This window comes from Salmo salar, chromosome 15 (assembly GCF_965601325.2).
Source record: "Salmo salar chromosome 15, fSalSal1, whole genome shotgun sequence".
Lineage (NCBI taxonomy): Eukaryota > Metazoa > Chordata > Actinopteri > Salmoniformes > Salmonidae > Salmo > Salmo salar.
In genome coordinates, this window is record NC_138305.1 from 112,658,741 (window position 1) to 112,667,500 (window position 8,760).

The window sequence follows — 8,760 nt, forward strand, 5'->3', positions numbered from 1 at the left end:
CGGTGCTTGATAGTTGTTTCGACTATATGATTGGTGGATACAACGCACACATACTTTCTCCGGGATTAAGATTGGACGACAGTGAATGATTAAAGTTAATTTACGCAGAACAGGACAGGAGATCCATACCAATAGGATTTAAAAAAATAAAAAAAGTATTGAAAAACTGTTATGTTATTCTTCTTTTTCTGTTATATTGGGTACTACAACACGTTACTATTACACTGTTATATTGGGTACAACAACACGTTACTATTACACTGTTATATTGGGTACTACAACACGTTACTATTACACTGTTATATTGGGTACAACAACACGTTACTATTACACTGTTATATTGGGTACAACAACACGTTACTATTACACTGTTATATTGGGTACTATAACACGTTACTATTACACTGTTATATTGGGTACAACAACACGTTACTATTACACTGTTATATTGGGTACTACAACACGTTACTATTACACTGTTATATTGGGTACTATAACACGTTACTATTACACTGTTATATTGGGTACTATAACACGTTACTATTACACTGTTATATTGGGTACTATAACACGTTACTATTACACTGTTATATTGGGTACTACAACACTACACTGTTATATTGGGTACAACAACACGTTACTATTACACTGTTATATTGGGTACAACAACACGTTACTATTACACTGTTATATTGGGTACTATAACACGTTACTATTACACTGTTATATTGGGTACAACAACACGTTACTATTACACTGTTATATTGGGTACTACAACACGTTACTATTACACTGTTATATTGGGTACAACAACACGTTACTATTACACTGTTATATTGGGTACTACAACACGTTACTATTACACTGTTATATTGGGTACAACAACACGTTACTATTACACTGTTATATTGGGTACAACAACACGTTACTATTACACTGTTATATTGGGTACTATAACACGTTACTATTACACTGTTATATTGGGTACTATAATACGTTACTATTACACTGTTATATTGGGTACTATAACACGTTACTATTACACTTATATTGGGTACTATAATACGTTACTATTACACTTATATTGGGTACTATAATACGTTACTATTACACTGTTATATTGGGTACTATAACACGTTACTATTACACTGTTATATTGGGTACTATAATACGTTACTATTACACTGTTATATTGGGTACAACAACACGTTACTATTACACTGTTATATTGGGTACTATAACACGTTACTATTACACTGTTATATTGGGTACTATAACACGTTACTATTACACTGTTATATTGGGTACTATAACACGTTACTATTACACTGTTATATTGGGTACTATAACACGTTACTATTACACTGTTATATTGGGTACTATAACACGTTACTATTACACTGTTATATTGGGTACTACAACACTACACTGTTATATTGGGTACAACAACACGTTACTATTACACTGTTATATTGGGTACAACAACACGTTACTATTACACTGTTATATTGGGTACAACAACACGTTACTATTACACTGTTATATTGGGTACTATAACACGTTACTATTACACTGTTATATTGGGTACTATAACACGTTACTATTACACTGTTATATTGGGTACTATAACACGTTACTATTACACTGTTATATTGGGTACTACAACACTACACTGTTATATTGGGTACAACAACACGTTACTATTACACTGTTATATTGGGTACAACAACACGTTACTATTACACTGTTATATTGGGTACTATAACACGTTACTATTACACTGTTATATTGGGTACAACAACACGTTACTATTACACTGTTATATTGGGTACTATAACACGTTACTATTACACTGTTATATTGGGTACTACAACACGTTACTATTACACTGTTATATTGGGTACTACAACACTACACTGTTAATGCTGGGTACTACAACACGTCACTGTTATGTTGGGTACTACTACACGTCACTGTTATGTTGGGTACTACAACACGTCACTGTTATATTGGGTACTACAACACTACACTGTTATGTTGGGTACTACAACACGTCACTGTTATGCTGGGTACTACAACACTACACTGTTATGTTGGGTACTACAACACGTCACTGTTATGTTGGGTACTACAACACGTCACTGTTATATTGGGTACTACAACACTACACTGTTATATTGGGTACTACAACACTACACTGTTATGTTGGGTACTACAACACGTCACTGTTTTGTTGGGTACTACAACACGTCACTGTTATGTTGGGTACTACAACACGTCACTGTTATGTTGGGTACTACAACACTACACTGTTATGTTGGGTACTACAACACGTCACTGTTTTGTTGGGTACTACAACACTACACTGTTAATGCTGGGTACTACAACACGTCACTGTTATGTTGGGTACTACAACACTACACTGTTAATGCTGGGTACTACAACACGTCACTGTTATGTTGGGTACTACAACACGTCACTGTTATGTTGGGTACTACAACACGTCACTGTTTTGTTGGGTACTACAACACTACACTGTTATGTTGGGTACTACAACACGTCACTGTTATGTTGGGTACTACAACACGTCACTGTTATTACTAGTACATGTTATTACATTGTACTTTGTATTAGAATACAATATATTACATATTATATACATATTACAATATGGTATTACATTCCTACTCGCAAATCCAATCAGTAGGGCTCCTTAAACTGGTGTGAATATAGGACGGACATGATAGGTCAGGTAACTAATAACCTTTCCTCTATATTGAAACATGCAGTCAACACAACTCGCATTCAAGACAGATAAATCAATTACAATACCCGAATACCCCTAAAAATAAGTTTATTTTTCAAAAGCCTTAAGAAAAAAAAATACTAAGATGTCATATTGTACAAAATATTGTACAAAATATACAAACCTTTCAGACAGCCAGGTAAAAAAACAGAGTACAATACTCTGAAGCTTCTTTTCTCAGGTATAATTTACTTTTAGTAGAAGATCTTAAAATAAAATGTTTTAAGCTATGCAGAATTAGTAAAAGCAGAGGACAAAACAGTAACAATACAGTATTAAAGGAAACAATAGTGATCAATGTTCCTTCGGCACTGAGCAAATTTCAGGTCTTTCAGTTCCAGTTTTACTGTGAACACTGAGGCTGTACCCGCTTTCAGTTACAGTTTTACTGTGAACACTGAGGCTGTACCCGCTTTCAGTTACAGTTTTACCAGTGGCCAAGTAGACTACTGTGGCTATTTGATCATGATGTAGGCCTACCAGAGTGACCTACCCTCAAATTAAAAGCGAGAGAAACTACATCCCATTACATTTTAACATGGAAATAGCCGTTCTATCGTCCAGCTTACAGTAGCAGTCAATGTGTGGTGTTCAAAGTAGGCCTACATTCCATGAGACCGTTGACAAAACATGTAGGGATTGACAACCTGTTCACCCACTTGTCCTTTAGACAACGAGGTGACTGAACTGTGTTTTTGTGTTGTTTGATGCAAGAAACCACTTGACAAAATGAAACGCATTATTATTCCCATACCAATTATTACAGTGAATCAGACATATTACGCTTACCTCTCTGCTTATTTGCTACTTAGCTTATTCAAGCATGTCTCAAAATACAACAGTGCCCCTTTAAGACCGAATATAGAGATACTGCAGCTCTGATTGGTTATGGTGCACCGGTCTGCGTAGAGTATGAGCGTGTGTCGGGCCTGGTGTCGGGCCTGATGCCGGGCCTGGTGTCGGGCCTGGTGTCGGGCCTGATGCCGGGCCTGATGCTGAGCCTGTGTCGGGCCTGATGCCGGCCCTGAAGCCGGGCCTGTGTCGGGCCTGATGCCGGGCCTGATGCTGAGCCTGTGTCGGGCCTGATGCCGGCCCTGAAGCCGGGCCTGATGCCGGCCCTGAAGCCGGGCCTGTGTCGGGCCTGATGCCGGGCCTGATGCCGGCCCTGAAGCCGGGCCTGATGCCGGGCCTGGTGCCGGGCCTGTGTCAGGCCTGATGCCGGGCCTGTCAATTGCAATAGATTCCTACGCCAATGCTCTCCGCCTACAAGAAAATCTCTTGCATAGTTCGTTTTGTTTTCAGTATGTTGCATTGAAAGTGGCTAATATCGCGTTGATGCGATCATAATTCTCACAGTAGAAGGGACACGTTGATAGTGTTAACTAAAAAAGGGGAAACTAGACAGTTCGATCTCGTGCATCTCTGCGCGGCCTGAAGTCCCCGGGAACTGTGTGCCCACGCAGCTTATAGGGAACAGTGATAATAATAACATAATATTAACAGTAATAGTAAATGGAGTAAGTATTTTTTCAATTTATTTATCCGTTATTTTACCAGGTAAGTTGACTGAGAACACGTTCTCATTTACAGCAACGACCTGGGGAATAGTTACAGGGGAGAGGAGGTGAATGAGCCAATTGTAAGCTGGGGATGATTAGGTGGCCGTGATAGTATGAGGACCAGATTGGGAATTTATCCAAGACACCAGGGTTAACACCCCTACTCTTACGATAAGTGCCATGGGATCTTTAATGACCTCAGAGAGTCAGGACACCTGTTTAACGTCCCATCACAAAAATGGCATCCTACACAGGGCAGTGTCCCCAATCACAGCCCTGGGGCATTGGGATATTTTTTATTTTAGACCAGAGGAAAGAGTGCCTCCTACTGGCCCTCCAACACCACTTCCAGTAGCATCTGGTCTCCCATCCAGGGACTGACCAGGAAATGGAAATAAACTTTAAGGGCAGGTTTCCCAGACACAGATTAAGTTAAGGCTTAGTTTAGTACTAAAAATCATGTTTAATGGAAAATCTCCATTGAAATTTCTTTTTTAGTCCAGGACTAGGATTAATCTGTGTCTGGGAAATTATCTCTAAATATCAAATCGCTTTTAAAATAAACCCACTGTAAGACTATCGATTACTTCGACTGCTATCTCTCTGTAGATCAAGTTTCAATCTCTCGAAAGTCCTCTCCTCTCTCCATCAAACCCCCCCCCCACACACACAAAATAAAAGACTAAAACATTAAAATGCTAAAGTATAAAATCTTTTGTAGCTAGCTCTTTATTAAATTCTGAACAGCTGGTGGGTCTAACGACCACAGAGATCCGAGAACTACAGTTATGTTCTAATATATATATTGGCACCTTTTTAAATAATTCACAATTTCTTCAAAAATAACATTGACATTGAAAAAAAAAAAACACAAAATAAAAACTGGGCACATATATTTGTTTGATTAACAACTGCACAGGACCAAGAAAATACAAGTCCCTTCAAAGTCAGAAAATGGCCTGGACTAAAGTATTTCAAATTCAAATATATATTTTAGTTGGAGGCAGGTGATTATCTTTATACTGTGTAATTTTATCTCCTAAAACAGTCTCAACATGCTCACAGTACTGACAACACAACCAGTCTCACAGTACTGACAACACAACCAGTCTAACAGTACTGACAACACAACCAGTCTAACAGTACTGACAAAGCAACCAGTCTAACAGTACTGACAACACAACCAGTCTCACAGTACTGACAACACAACCAGTCTCACAGTACTGACAACACAACCAGTCTCACAGTACTGACAACACAACCAGTCTAACAGTACTGACAAAGCAACCAGTCTCACAGTACTGACAACGCAACCAGTCTCACAGTACTGACAACACAACCAGTCTCACAGTACTGACAACACAACCAGTCTAACAGTACTGACAACACAACCAGTCTTACAGTACTGACAACACAACCAGTCTCACAGTACTGACAACACAACCAGTCTTACAGTACTGACAACACAACCAGTCTTACAGTACTGACAACACAACCAGTCTAACAGTACTGACAACACAACCAGTCTTACAGTACATGTATTGGACACACAGAAACTGGATATAGACAAACGCGGACACACACACACACAAACCTGTCTTACACACAGCTCTAACACACACCTGTCTTACACGCTCACAACACACACCTGTGTTACAAGCTCTCACACACACACCTGTGTTACAAGCTCACACACACACACACCTGTGTTAATCCTTCCGCATGCTTCGGTTGGGCTGAGCCGAACGAGTGTACTCGCATACTCCCTTAAAAGACCTTCGCTTGAAAAACAAGAAGAAAAAAAGTAGCGATGGTACTGTTTGTCCAACTTGAGACGCCGTAGCCAGTATACACTTCCTCAAAATAATCAGAATTAATCTAAAAGATAACTCAAGAAATCTGTCATAAATTGACGTTTTTTTGTCAAGGAGAAGCTAGTCGAATGGTTTTACATCTAAGATGTTTGGTGCAGTATTTCTTAATGAAAACATTTGCATGAAAACTATTAGTCTGTCGTTGAATGGCAAACACTTCCTTGAAGTATCCCTACTGTTGACCAATCACTGACGAAGGGGGGCGTAGACTTCGGCTACCGAACTTCAGCTTGACAGGAGAAAAGAACGCAAACAATAAACCCTTCACCGAAATTAACAGAAACGTCACACGATGTACAAAATATTAAAATATTCACAAACTGTTTTGGATGGGAAGCATGCGGATAACTTTACTTCACACCTGCCTTACATACAGCTCACACACACCTGCTTACACAGCTCACACACACACCTGTATTACACACAGCTCATACACACCTTTCTCACACACACCTGCAGACTGTAGGGCCTGAGTTAGAGCATGGACCAGAAGCCCATAAAAATATCATTCATAATAAAGTAGGGCTGAGGGGACGCAGTACAGGTGATACAACTTCCTCTATATAGTACAGGTGATACAACTTCCTGTCTATAGTAACCTGAAGGCAGTGGACAGGTGAAACTAACAGCTTCCTGTCTATAGTTACCTGAAGGCAGTGGACAGGTGAAACTAACAGCTTCCTGTCTATAGTTACCTGAAGGCAGTGGAGAGGTGAAACTAACAGCTTCCTGTCTATAGTTACCTGATGGCAGTGGACAGGTGAAACTAACAGCTTCCTGTCTATAGTTACCTGAAGGTAGTGGACAGGTGAAACTAACAGCTTCCTGTCTATAGTTACCTGAAGGTAGTGGACAGGTGAAACTAAGAGCTTCCTGTCTATAGTTACCTGAAGGCAGTGGACAGGTGTAACTAACAGCTTCCTGTCTATAGTTACCTGAAGGCAGTGAAAAGGTGAAACTAACAGCTTCCTGTCTATAGTTACCTGAAGGCAGTGGACAGGTGAAACTAACAGCTTCCTGTCTATCGTGACATAAAGGCAGTGGACAGGTGAAACTAACAGCTTCCTGTCTAGTTACCTGAAGGTAGTGGACAGGTGAAACTAACAGCTTCCTGTCTATAGTTACCTGAAGGCAGTGGACAGGTGAAACTAACAGCTTCCTGTCTAGTTACCTGAAGGTAGTGGACAGGTGAAACTAACAGCTTCCTGTCTATAGTTACCTGAAGGCAGTGGACAGGTGAAACTAACAGCTTCCTGTCTATAGTTACCTGAAGGCAGTGGACAGGTGAAACTAACAGCTTCCTGTCTATAGTTACCTGAAGGCAGTGGACAGGTGAAACTAACAGCTTCCTGTCTATCGTGACATAAAGGCAGTGGACAGGTGAAACTAACAGCTTCCTGTCTAGTTACCTGAAGGTAGTGGACAGGTGAAACGTTAAATTACGGCTAGCTGGGTTGACCAGGAGAGGAAGCCACAGTCGACCCTACCTTGTCAATTCCTCCTCTAGGCCCCGTGGCACAGCTCCCCAGGCCCCTTCACCCCCTAGGCATTAGTGTGGTTCCGACAGGATTGGATAAGGGTAACAACGTAGCCACATTTCCACCTAGCCCATCAGGGTTGTATTCATTAATAAACACCGTAACAAAATGTATTGCGATAGAAGATTTAAAAAAAAAATAAAAAATGAAAATAAAAAATAAAATAAAGTGTTTCTTATTGTAAAAGTTCAGGTAGATCCCTCTCCGTTTCATTCTGTTTTGTTCCGTTCGGTGACTAATGAACGTGACCCAGGTCAAGTTACTTTCACACAGTAGTTCCATAAAGAAAATACGCTTCTGTATCCTGTGGTTATGACGAATAAAGTTTGATTTCCTTTTTGATACAATTGTTTCAGATCGAGGGCATTTAACCCTTTCTATCCCCTCACCTCCCCCAGTCCCAAATGGAACCCTATTCCCTATATAGTGCACCATATAGGGAATAGGGTGCCAGTAAGGGACGTTACTCACAGGCACAGATCTGAGACCAGTTTTAAGCCTACCCTTTAAAAGGGATAGTGCACCATATAGGGAATAGGGTGCCAGTAAGGGACGTTACCCACAGGCACAGATCTGAGACCAGTTTTAAGCCTACCCTTTAAAAGGGATAGTGTACCATTTTGGCAATTAAGCCCTTTAACTATTTAGCCAGAGTCAAATGAACTCATGGATACAATTGTTGTCTCTCTGAGTGTAGTTTTAAAGGAAGTTGAAGTAAGTTTTTTGAGCCTTTGATAACTAGCGTTAGCGTAATGACTGGAAGTCTATGGTATCAGTTAGCTGATTGCGCTTGACGGCAGCTGATCCCATAGACCATCAACTAGATTCAGCCACAGAAAGATTATTTTCTTGAGCGAATGGTAATGAACATATTACAAATCATTTGTAGACTGCAAATTGACCTGCAAGAAGCCCAAACAAATAAATATATATATATATATATACTGACTAAAACAATAATTTCAAACCTGGCTTAGATTTGC